The sequence below is a fragment of the Elephantulus edwardii genome, unplaced genomic scaffold (assembly GCF_000299155.1).
Source record: "Elephantulus edwardii isolate Elephantulus edwardi_28Jun2011 unplaced genomic scaffold, EleEdw1.0 scaffold00161, whole genome shotgun sequence".
In the NCBI taxonomy this organism is placed as follows: domain Eukaryota; kingdom Metazoa; phylum Chordata; class Mammalia; order Macroscelidea; family Macroscelididae; genus Elephantulus; species Elephantulus edwardii.
Window position 1 is genome coordinate 10572 of NW_006399911.1, and position 13184 is coordinate 23755.

Consider the following 13184-nt stretch of genomic DNA (forward strand, 5'->3'; position numbering starts at 1 on the left):
TGAAATGTGCAAAGAGCTGGAGTCATAAAATCAAAGAAGCCGAACTGCTCGGTGTTTCTTAAGCTGAAGGAACTGAAGAACAAATTCAAGCTTCAAGTTGCAATAATTAAGGATGCTTTGGGCAGAACATTAAATGATCCAGGAAGCATTAAAAGAAGAAGGAAAGAGTATACAGAGTCCTTGAACCAAAAGGAATTGGTGGACACAGAAGAATTTCATAAAACAACGTATGAGCAAGAATTTGTGGTGATGAAGGAGGAAGTTCAAGCTACTCTGAAAGAATTGGCAAAAAATAAGGCCCCAGGAATTGATGGCATACTAATTGACATGTTTCAACAAACAGATGCTGACCTGGATGTCCTCACCAAGTTGTGCCAACAAATCTGGAGGACAACCACCTGGCCACCTGACTTAAAGAGATCTGTATTTGTTCCCATTCCACAGAAGGGTGACCCGACAGAGTGCAGAATTTATCAAGCAATATCATTGATACACATGCAAGCAAGATTCTGAAACTGCCCTTCAACAGAAAACTGCTGGAAGTTCAGGCTGGGTTTAGAAGAGACCATGGTACTAGGGATATTATAGCTAATGTTTAGTGCACCTTGGCTGAAAGCAGAGAGTATCAAAGGAATGTCTGTGTTTCATTGACTATGCAAAAGCATTTGACTGTGTGGATCACAACAAACTGTGACTGTATATGAGAAGAATGGGAATCCCAGAACACTTGATTGTGCTTATGCGAAAACTATACTTGGACCACGAGGCAGTCATCAGAACAGAGCAAGGAAACACTGCATGGTTCAAAATTGGGAAGAGTGTATGCTAAGGATGTGTCCTATCGCCATACCTTTTCAATCTATATGCAGAACAGGTTATTCGGGTGACTGGGCTCTAGAAGGGGAAATGTGTCAATGCTGTAGGAAGACTCATTAACGATCTGTATTATGCAGATGACACAACCCTGCTTGCTGAAACTGAGGAAGACCTGAAGTGCTTGCTGCAGAAGGTCAAGGACTGCAGACTTAAATATGGATTGGAGCTCAACATCAAGAAAACAATGATTTTCATCACTGGACCAATTGGAAGCATCATGATAGATGGTGAAGAGAGTGAAATTGTTAAAGGCTTTCGTTTGCTTGGCTCCATAATCAATACTCTTGGTATCAGCAGCCAGGAAATTAAGAGATGAATTGCACTGGGGAAGTCTACTGTCAGAGACTTCTCCAAAGTACTGAACAGCAATGATGTCAGTCTGGAGAGTAAGGTGCACTTGATCCAGGCCATAGTCTTCACAATTTCTTGTTATGCATCAGAAAGTTGGACAATGACTAGGGATTATAGAAGGAGAATTGATGCCTTTGAGCTGTGGTGCTAGAAAAGAGTATTGGTTATACATTGGACTACTAGGATTGTGCTATAAAGGGTGAGACCAGGCTGCTCCTTGGAGGCAAGGATTCTGAAGTTTCGTCTGACATAGTTTGGACATGTTGCAAGGCAGGACCAGTCCTTGGAGATGGATGTCATGCTTGGAAGGGTGGAGGCACAGCACAAGGAAGGAAGACCCTCGGTGAGATGGATTGATTCAGTGACTGGGGAAATGGAGGTGGATGTGTCAGAGACAATAAAGTTGGCACAGGATAGAGCAGGGTTTGTGGCTGTTGTACATAGGGTCACTATGAGTTGCAGGCGACTGGACGGCACATAACATCCACAACATTTGTAAGAGTTTGTTTCTCTGGAACCACTCTCATTACCAAATCTATTAGTCTGGGACCTCTAGAGGAGCAGAATCAGTGAAATTATTTCTCTCTAGAAAAAGAGAAATTGACTTCAAGGAAATAGCTCCTATAATCATGAGAAAATGACCCAGACAATAATGAAGGTTTACAATTTCAAATTCATCAATCAAACTACAGGCCAAAGACCAATGCTGGATCGCATGGTTATAGGTATTGATGTAACTGTAATGTGTCAATCAGGGAACAAGTTAGAGACTTTTGTTGACTTACGTCCCAAGAACAGGAAGAGTACATAGTCAAGAATGAGAGCAAGCTTTACCAAATCATTCATTGATGTACAGGGGGGTGTATCCTGGAGCTCGTGTGGCCTAATAAGTGAGTAGTTTCATTGCCAACACAAAGGCAGGCAGTTTGAATACACCAGCTGCACTGAGGAAGAAAGGTGAGCTTCATAGGGCTAACTATGAGTTGCTTCCCACACGATAGCAATGATTGATTTGAGTACACTAGAGGCAGCCCCCTTTCTCAAAAATATTCTCTTTCAACTAATTTCCTGATCACTTAAAAAAAATAATTGAAATTGATACACAATGACTGCCAAACCACTGAGACTCATAACTAAGAAAAGTTGACACATTACAAAGCACAAACAGAAAGGTTATTACCTTTGCCCAAAGACAGATCTCCCTGTGTCTCCTCTCCGAGAAAAGTCATCATCACCCGTGTTGTAACTAAAGCCAGACATGCAAATCCATTCAAGGCCTCTTGTTTAGGTATCTGTTCTTTTTGTTACTATGTGCTGTTAAGTCCACTGTGACTCAAAGCAACCTTATGAACAACTGATCTGTATGTTGCCCTATCTTGTGCCATCCTAGCTATTTCTAATGCACTTGAGCCCATTGTTACAGTCACTTGGTCAAACCCATCTTGTGGAGGGTCATCTTCCATTACTCTAAAATTCATACTTTGTGCATTCCTTGTTCCTATTATTAATAAATGTTTGCAACTGTTCTCCTTTTTCACTGCCTTCCAATCTGCAGCTCTATCTCCAATGTTATTTCTAACAGTGTTTCTCTTTTGTCTTAATTATCTAGTACTGTTCAAACAAAGAGACCACAAGCGATGGCTTTAACAAATGGAAACATATTCTCTTACAGTGTAGGCTGTTGTTGTTGTATACTGTCTAGTTTGAACCAACCTATGGCAGGCCCTCTAGCAGGATTTCAGAGCCAGTTAATTGCACAGGAGTAGAATGCCCATCATTCACATATTGAAGAGTTGGTGAATGCAAACCGCCTGCCTTTGGGAGTGCAGCACAGCTTCTTACCACTGGGCCACAAGAACTCCCGATTCTGTATTCTCTATGTGGATTCTCTTACAGATTAGACTAGAAATCCAAATTCAGAGTGCTAGCTCTAGAAAGAGCTCTGGTGGCTTATTGGTAAGGAGTTGCACTGCCAACCCAAAGGCATGAGGTTCAAATCCATCAGCTGCTCTGTGAGAGAAATATGGACAATCTTTTCTATGGAATCTACTGCTTCAGCAAGAGGGTCAACTAAGAGTCAGTTCCAAGTTGACAATACATGTCAACAACTCTTGGAGGAAGATAATCTCATTCTATCAGTTTGGAAGAATATTCTGGTTTCTTGCCACATTTGTAGATTCAGGATTCCATAGAGATCCCTGTAATGTTTTGGCCTTCTCCAGTGTCAAGAAGCTGCCCAGCACAAGGACCTGGGTCCAAAGAATATGCGCCACTTCCAGGTCTTCTGTCTTAGTAACAATGAAATTTCCTTTCTCTGCTCAATTCCTCTTTGATTTTATCTCACAAGGGATTAAAAACTGTCATAGGTACAGACCAAGGAAACTCTCCTTCCTCTCATCAGATTTGGGCTGTGACCTAATTAAGCATGTTTTGTCCTATCCTAATTCCCTCACCTTCATTACCATAGGCTCTTGATCATGTGATGCTTCCTGATATACTCAGTGCCAATAAATTCTTTTTGGTACAGTAACTCTGTGTATTCCCTCAATCTTCTTTCTTTCTTTATACTAGTTTATTTACAAAATTCAAATACATTGTTTCCTTGATTATTCAAGATTTTGCCCACAGTATCCCTAAGATTTGCAAATAGAGGCTTGAATCTGTCTTTCAGTTCAGTCAGCTTGAAAAATGCTGAGCGCGTTCTTCCCTTTCTACTCTCTAATTTGTTGTTGTTATGTGCCGTCGAGTCGTTTGCGACTCATAGCAACTCTCTAATTTAGGTTTCTGTATAATCCATTATAATGGTTTGCTTTGTCTTCCTGAGACATCCATTGAAATCTTCTGTTCAGCTCTTTTGTTTTGGCATTGCTTCCCTTTGTTTTAACTTCTTGATACTTCAATGTAATTTCTTCTTTATCTGTTTTGGTCTTTTTCTTTCTCCTCTGTCTTTTGAGTGGCCTTTTGCTCTCCATAGATGATATCCTTAATGTCATCTCACAATTTATCTGGTCTTTGATCATCAGTGTTCAATACTTTAAACCTATCCTAAAGATAAATTTTAAATGCAAGTGCAATAGACTTAAGATCATATTTTGGTTCTTGTGGACTTGTTTTCATTTTCTTTGGCTTCAGTCAGAACTTACACATGAGTAATTGATGCTCTGTTCCACAGTCAGCACTTGGTCTGGTTTTAACTGCTGAGTTTCTCCAACTCTTTCATCCATAGATTCAGGCCATGGTCTTTTCAGTCACTTGCTGTGTATCTGAGAGCTGAACAGTGACTAAGGATGGCAGACGAAGAACTGACGACTTTGTGTTGTAGTGTTGGCAAACAGTGCTAAATATTCCATAGACTGCCAAAATAACAAAGATCTATCTTGTAGAAGGTGCAGACAGAGTGCTCCTTGGAGGCAAAGATGATTAAGAGTCATCTCACATACTTTGCGCATGTTGCTAGGAGAGGTTATTCCTTGGAGAAGGACATTATGCTTAGCAAAGTGGAGAGTCAGCAAAAAAGAACAACCTACAACTAGCTGGGCTGACACAGTGACTGCATCAAGGAGCTTAAGCATGTTGAGTTGGTGAGGATGGCACAGGGTTCAGAATGGTTGATAATAGGCTCACACCTAACAACAACAACAATCTCCTCAAAGCTAATTGGCTGTTCACATCATGGGGAATAACTACATCATAATGGGTCTTGGTGAGGTCCTAATTTATACTGTCACGTTTTGTGTGTTTTTAAAAAGTATTTGCAATAAATAAATCATTCCTTGTACACAATTCTATTATTTCATCTCCAGACTCATTTCTGCAGAAACAAGAACTCTTCAATTTCTTCATCTCTGACTTTTATGATTGTTGCGTCTATTTGAATAATAGTGGTATTAACAGGCCTTCCTTATATGCACATGGGTAGTATCCTATTGCTCTCAGCATTGTACTGCAGGATAGATCTCGGAATGCTTCACTTACTTTGGACGTATTGTGAGAAGGATCAGTCCCTGGAGAAGCACATCATGGTTTATATGTGCGTGAAAGAGGAAAACTCTCAATGACATGGTGCAATATGAGGCACAAGCAAAGAACTGAGAGGATGGGGCAAGACCAGGCCATGGGTCTCAGGTTATAGATTTTCTATGAGTCAGAACCAACTTAAAGGACATTATAATGCATGGAGACCCTATGGAGGCAATTGTTAAGCAATTGGCTATTAACCAAAAGGGAGGTAGTTCAAATCCACTCTGAAGAAAGATTTGGAAATCTATTTGCAAAAGAGCACAGACCTTGAAAACCCTATGGAGCATAGTTCCTCTGTCACATATTTGAGGTGACCATGACTTATACTCAATTAAACATCAATTGGTTAATGCCATGTAGAATACAAAATAAATGCTCAATAAACTTGAGTAACGGAATATAGTCAGTAGGTTTCAAGAAATCTACAGGGAAAGATACTCAATACAAATATTGTCATCACCAACACCAGCAGTTGCTCTTAGATGCCATTGAGTCGAGTATGACTCATAGGGACCCTACGAACAAAAGATCTGAACCCAGTCCTGTCCTGCACCATCCTCACACTTCCTGACACACAAGAGCCCATTGCAGTAGTCCCCGTGTCAATCCACCTTATTGAGGGTCTTCCTCTCCTTCACTGATTCTCCACCCTTCCCAACATCATGTCCCTCTCCAAGGAATAACAACACCTCCTAGGAACAAGCCCAAAGTATGTCATTCACACCTCCAAGGAGCATTCCAGCTATATCCTCTCCAAGCCATAACTGTTTGTTCTCTTGGATGTCCATGGGATATTCCATGCTCTTCTTCAACACCACAGCTCAAAAGCATCAGTTCTTTTTTCTGTCATCCTTATTCATTGTCCAGGTCTCGAATGCATAATAAGTAATCGTAAAGACTATGGCATGAATCAGATCCACCTTTGTCCTCAAACTGACATCACTACTCCTCAATAATTTGGGAAGGTCACTAACTGCAGATTTTCACAGTCAACACCAATACCAAATTCTTAATCTTGTTGGATTTTCAAATCAATCTGACAATGAGTTTTTAAATGATAGTCAAGTGATAGTCTATTTGACTTGGTGACAGGCCAGGATGGGCATGACATGATTAAATCAGAGAGAATAAATCAGCATTTGAAGGGTGGACAAATAATTATTCTTACTATCAAGCAGTAGGCTAATACTAGGAGAAACGTAAATGCCACAAGAGCAGCTAGGACTCTGGTAAATCCTAGTCATGTTGTAAAATGAACAGAGGAATCATTGTTCCTGAAGGTCAGTTTGACCCTGAATGTTTAACAGGCATTTTGTTTCCCATTCAGGACTTGTATCTCTTTGTGTTCATAGTTAATTATTTTCCAATCTCTCCACCTTTTAAATTCTAGCTGTTCTGTGTGATAGGACACACAAGTCCAGAGGTTTTCCATACAAAGAAACTCCTGTGAAGGGAAAGCTGCAAATAACAACTGCTGGCATCCACTAATCTTAAAAAAACTAAGATACAAGGATCTCTGGTGGTGTAGTCTATAGAGAGCTGTGTTGCTTATCCAAAGACTACACATTTCAGATGGTTTGAATCCTCCAGCTGTTCCTTGGAAGAAAGATGAGCAGTGTCCTCCTTTACAATTTATAGATCACTGTAAATCCACTCTAAGTAACCCACTGAAGGGTCAATTGTAAGTTGGAACCTCCTTGACAGTAATAAGAAAGAGAGTTGTTGTTGCTGTTGTTGCTTGGAGCCATCCAGTTGAACCACTCAAAGCAACCCTCTAAACAACAGATCTGAACCTTGCCCTATTCCGTGATATCCTCGTAATCTCTGAAATACTCAAGCTCAATATTACAATCACTATGTCAATCCATCTTGTTGAGGGTCTTCCTCTTTTGTGCTGACTCCTCACTTTTCCCAGCATGATGTCTTCTCCTAATGACTGGACCTTCCTGACAACATGCCCTAAGTATGTGACACAAAGTTTCATTATACCTACTCTATGAAGCACCCTGGTTGCACTTTCTCCAAAATAGACTTGTTTGTTTGGCAGTCCATGGGATATTTATTATTCTTCTCCAATGCCACAATTCCAAGGCATCAGTTCTTATTCTGTCATCCTTATTCATTGCCCAACTTTCAGATGCATAGGAAGCAATTGAAAACACCATGGCTTGTGTCAGGTGTACCTTGGTCTTTATACTGACACCCTTGTTTTTTGGCACTTTGGAGAAGTCCTTGACAGTAGATTTTCCCAATGCAACACATTTTCTGAATTCTTGATATCATGAGTGTTGATTTTGGACCTAAGTAAAAATGAAATTGTTGAAAACTTCAATCTTTTCTTCACCTCTCATATGTTGCCCATTGGCCCAGTGGTGAGGACTTTGTTTTCTTGATGTTGATATGTAATTCACATTGAAGGTTGTAGTCATGGGTCTTCTGCAGCAAGTGTTTCAAGTTCTTTTCATATTCAGCAGGCAAGGTTGTGTTATTTGCATAAAGCAGGTTGTTATGGAGTTATCTTCCAATCCTGTTGCTTCATTCTTCTTCATGTATTCCAGCTTCTTAAATGATTTGCTTTTCACAGATTGAAGATGTAGGTAGAAAGGATACAACCATAATGCACATCGTTCCTGGTCTTCAACCATGTTGTATGTCCTTGTTCTGCTCAGACAACAGCTTCTCAGTCTAAGTATAGATTTCACATGAGCACAAGTGTTCTGGGATTCCTGTTCTTCTTAATGTTTGCCTTAGTTTGTTACTATCCACATAAAAAAGCCTTTGCATAATCAATAAAACAGAGACAAACATCTTTCTGGTATTCTCTGCTTTCATCCAAGATCCATCTGACATCAGCAATGATATCCCTTGTGCCCACAGCCTCTTCTAAATCCAGTTTGAATTTCTGGTAGTTCTCTGTTGAAGAACTGTTCTGTTCCAGCCATTTTAAAATAATCTTCAGCAAGATTACATGCTTGTGATAATAATGATTTTCTTGGACAATTTCCACATTATGGGATAATATCAGCCATCTTGAACAGCTACATAAGTGGCCTGGGAACCAGGGAAGCCAGAACAGCAGTGGCAGCTATAGCAGTATCCAAAGCAATTGAGATGGTTTTAAAACAGAATTGAAACATGAAGTAAGAAGAACAACAGAGTAATACACAGCGCAGGAAAGCCACCTTGAACAGCTATCATGTTGTTTAAGAACCCAGGAGGATAGTGGTAGCAGCAGTATCCACATAACTAAAAAGGCCCAGTCTTTCCATTGTTCTCCAACTACCCACCAGATGTTGGGCAGTGCCCCTCCTCTTACCTCATCCACCACCCTGCTAAGACACAGCTCTGCCTCAGGCCATGACCATGCCATGCTGTTCCTGGAGAAGGAACCTCTCAGAATATTCCTCTCAGAGCCTGCAGACTGTGCCACTCCTGGCCTACAATCAGCCTCCAGATTTGAGGGGGTACATCTTCTGATGGGAGACATACATCCCCTGGACTGGCAAAGACACCATCTTCAGGCAGACTGATTCATTCAGGCTCCTCTGAGGCCAGCAAAAACTCTTCCCCAGGCTGTGTCCCACCTCTTGACACACATTCAACCCTCTTGAGAAAGCCATTCCTCTTCAGGTTGGAGTATTGTGCTATCTTTGTTAATGGATTTTTTTATTTCCTTCTCTTTTTTTCCTTCAATGTTCTTCCTATTTTCTAGAGCTGGGATATCCAACCAACATTCTGAAAATTTTAAAGTAAGATTTTGTAACTTGATCAAACATGTAACTAATATGCATCAATAATATTGGGTGACTAGAATGTGAAAGTTGGGAACCAGGAAGGAGGATCAGTAGTCAAAAAATATGGAAATTATACATAGAAATGAGGCTGAGGATAAAATGATAGAATTTTGCACAATCAACTATTCATAGCAAATAACTTTTATAAGAAACATAAATGCAGACTATACACATGAATTTCACCTGATGGTTTGCACAAGAATCAGACCGATTACATCTGTGGAAGGAATCGTTGGAGAAGTTCAATATCAGCAGTGAAAACTAGGCCAGGTGCTGATTGTGGAACAGTCCACCAACTAAAATACAAGTTCAAATTAAAGCTAAAGACGGTCAAATAAAATACACAGGAATAAAAATTTGATCTTGAGTCTATCCCCTCTGAATTTAAAAACCAACTTAAGAACAGGTTAGAAGACTTGAACGCTAGTGAACAAAGACCTGTTGAGGAAGATATCAAGAATATCCATAAAGAATGAAAAAGGTCATTACAAAGATGGAAGACGAAAAGTCCAAAATGGATGTCAGAAGAGTTTCTGAATATTGCACTAAGTGCCAAGAAGCCAAAGCAAAGGAAAGAAAACAAGAAGTTAAGAAGCTGAATAGAAAATTTCAAAGGGCCACTCGGGAAGAAAAGACAAAGTATTATAATGAAATGTGAAAGGGGCTGGAGTTGGAAAATCAAAAGGGCCGAACTCACTCAGCATTTCTTAAGCTGAAGGAACTAAAGAACAAATTCAAGCCGCAAGTTGCAACGCTTAAGGATGCTCTGGGCAGAATACGGAATGACTCAGGAAGCATTAAAAATAGATGGAAGGAGTATACAGTCACTGTACCAAAAATATTTGGATGACACAGAAGAATTTCAAGAAACAACATATAATCAAGAGGTAATGGTGATGAAGAAGGAAGTTCAGGCTGCTCTGAAGCACTTGGTAAAAAATAAAGCCCCAGAAATTGGTGGGATACCAACTGACGTATTTCAACAAACAGATGTTGCCCTGGATGTGCTCACCTGGTCGTTAAAAAAAATCTGGAGGACAACTACCTGGCCAACTGACTGGAAAAGATCCATATTTATTCTGATTTCAAAATAAAAGTGACCTGAACAAGTGTGGAAAATATCAAACAATATCACTAATATCACACACAAGCAAAATTCTGCTGAAGATTATCCAGAAATTATTGGAACAGTAAATGGACAAAGAACTATCAGAAATAGAAACTGATTTTAGAAGAGGTCATGGCAATAGAGACATTATCTCCAATGTCAGATGGATCTTAGCAGAAAAAGAGTACCAGAGGAATATCCCTCTGTGCTTTCTTGACTATGAAAGGACATTTCATTGTGTGGATCACAACAAATTGTAGCTAACCTTCAGGAGAATGGGAATCCCAGAACACTTGTTTGTGCTTATGCAAATCTTATATTTGGACCAGGAAGCAGTCCAAAGAACAGAGCAGGGAAACACTGCATGGTTCAAAAATCAGGAAAGGAGTGCATCAAGGATGCATTCTGTCTCCATACCTTTTCAATCTATATTCAGAAAAGATCATTCGGGATGCAGGGCTTTATGAAGAGGAATGTGGCATCAGGATTGGAGGAAGACTAATCAACAGCCTACGTTATGCAGATGACACAGATTTGCTTGATGAAACTGAGGAGGATCTGAAACACTTGCTGCAAAAGGTCAAGGACTATCATCTTCAATATGGATTGAAGCTCAACATCAGGAAGACAAAGATTCTCACCACTGGGCCAATTGGTAACACCATGATAGATGGAGAAGAGATTGCTGCTATTAACTACAGCTTACTTGGCCCCACAACCAACACTCTTAGCACCAGCAGTCAGGAAATAAAAAGATGAATTGCATTGGGAAAATCTGCTGTCAGGAACCTCTCCAGAGTACTGAAAAGCAACAGCATCAGTCTAGAGACTAAGGTGTGCTTAATCCAGGTTATGCTTTTAGCGATTACTTGCCATGCATCAGAGAGCTGGACAATGACTAAGGATGACAGAAGAATCAATCCCTTCAAATTGTGTTGCTGGAGAAGAGTCTTGAACATAATCATTGACCACCAAGAAAACAAATATAAAAGAATGAAACCAAGTTCCTTTTTGGAGGCTAGGATTTTGAATCTCCATCTCACATTCTTTGGGCATGTGGCCAGGAGGGACTGGTCTTTGGAGAAGGACATGATGCTTGGAAGGGACAGTACAGGAGAGGAAGACCCTGGATGAAATGGATCAATACAGTAAATGGGGAAATGGGGCTTGGTGTGTTGGAGACTGGCTCAGGACAGAACACACTTCAGAACTGCTGTACATAGTGTCGCTATAGGTCATAGGTGACTTGAAAGTACAAAACAACAACAACAACATTTGTTAATATCAACTTTTAGCAAACTATGGTGACCTAGTGGTAAAGAACTACACTGCAATCCTGAAGACACGTGGCTCACCAGCAGCTCTGAGGGAGAAAGGTGGGAAATTGACTCCTGTGTTATTACATTGCCTCTGAAAACCCAGGTCACCTATGAGTCCTTCCAACTCGACAGTGCACTACAGTATACAACCATGGGTATCTCTGGTGGCTTAGTGGTAAAAACCTGTACTGCAATCCCAAAGGCAAAATGTTTGAATCCATCTTCTACTCTGCAGGAAGAGGGACAATCTCCTCCTGTGTGATTAACTGCCTCTGAAAACCCACTGGAGGGGTCAGCTATGAGTTAATTTTGACTCAATGGCACACAACAACAACTTACAACTGCAAAGAGCTCAGGTGGCTTAGTGGTAAGGAGCTACGCCTACAACCTAAAGGCACAGTTCAAATCCAGCAGTTGCTTCATGGGAGAAAGATGGGCAATCTCCTCATGTTCAATTAACTGTCTCTGAAAACCCACTGGAAGGTTAGCTCTGGGTTGGTCCTGACTTGATGGTACACAGTAACAACAGCAACAATTAAAGTTCTACTTCAGTCACTTACCTAGCTAACTGAATCTGACGAATTCATTTATCCTTTTTATCAACAATGGAAAATAGTAATGCTATCACTACTTACTTCAGAAAGAGCCATTGTGTTATGTTGTTGTTGTGTGCTGTTGAGTCAGAACCAATCCATAGCTGACCCTCCAACGGATTTTCCAAGGCAGTTAATCACAAAGGAGGAGATTGCTCCTGCTTCTCCCGCAGAGAAGCTGGTGGATTCAAATCCTATGCCTTCAGGACTGCAGCATAGCTTCTTACTACTAGGCCACCGGGGCTCCCTATGGTGGTATGGTAGATTAAATACTGAGCTGCTAACTGAAAGATCAGCAGTTTGAACCCATCAGCTAATCCTTGGAAGAAAAATGAAGTAGTCATCTTTTATTAAGATTAGTCTCAGAAACCCAAGGAAGGGTCAATAGGAATTAAAATCAAGCTGGTGGAATAAGATTGATCGGAAGGCCAAATTATTACAAATCTAAAAGTTGTTTGCTAAAATAAGAAGAGTTTGCTGAATTGCTGGCTAAGAGAATTCTGGTGCGGGTGTTAACTGCCTGAATCTCCCCCTGACTCATAGCAGACAATGGCCTGTGTCTGCCTGTTCCTTCACCATCCCCATGAAGGTCAGGGATCTCACTGATATGATAATAGAGTCTTCATCTGGGTGCTTTTCAGAAGTATATTGCCAGGCCTTTCTTCCTGGTCTGTTTAAAGCTAGAAGTTCTGCTAAAATTTGTCAGCACTATAGCTTGGAGCAAGTCTCACTGACCAGCAGATGGTGGTGTCCCTTGAGGTACATCGCTTAGGCATTGAAACCATGTCTCTCAAATGGAGTATGAGAATTCTACCAGTGAAACACTGATGTCTCCAGACCAAATGGATTTTTAGATTCAAAAATTTTATTATATTCAGTAGAAGATGGCTTTTACTAAAAAATGGAAAATGGAGGGGTAGATCATTTTCAGAAAGTTGTTTGCATGCAAGACACTTAAAATTTGAGACTTAATATATGTCAACAGAGTCTTAATTAATTCGAGACTAAAGTCTATTGCAAATCATCTAAAAAGAAAATAGAACAAAAGGCCTTAAAGACTTCTGTGTGGAAGCTTTTGAGAAGGTGCTGATTGCCAAGGGGAATCAGTCATTTAACAGGATTT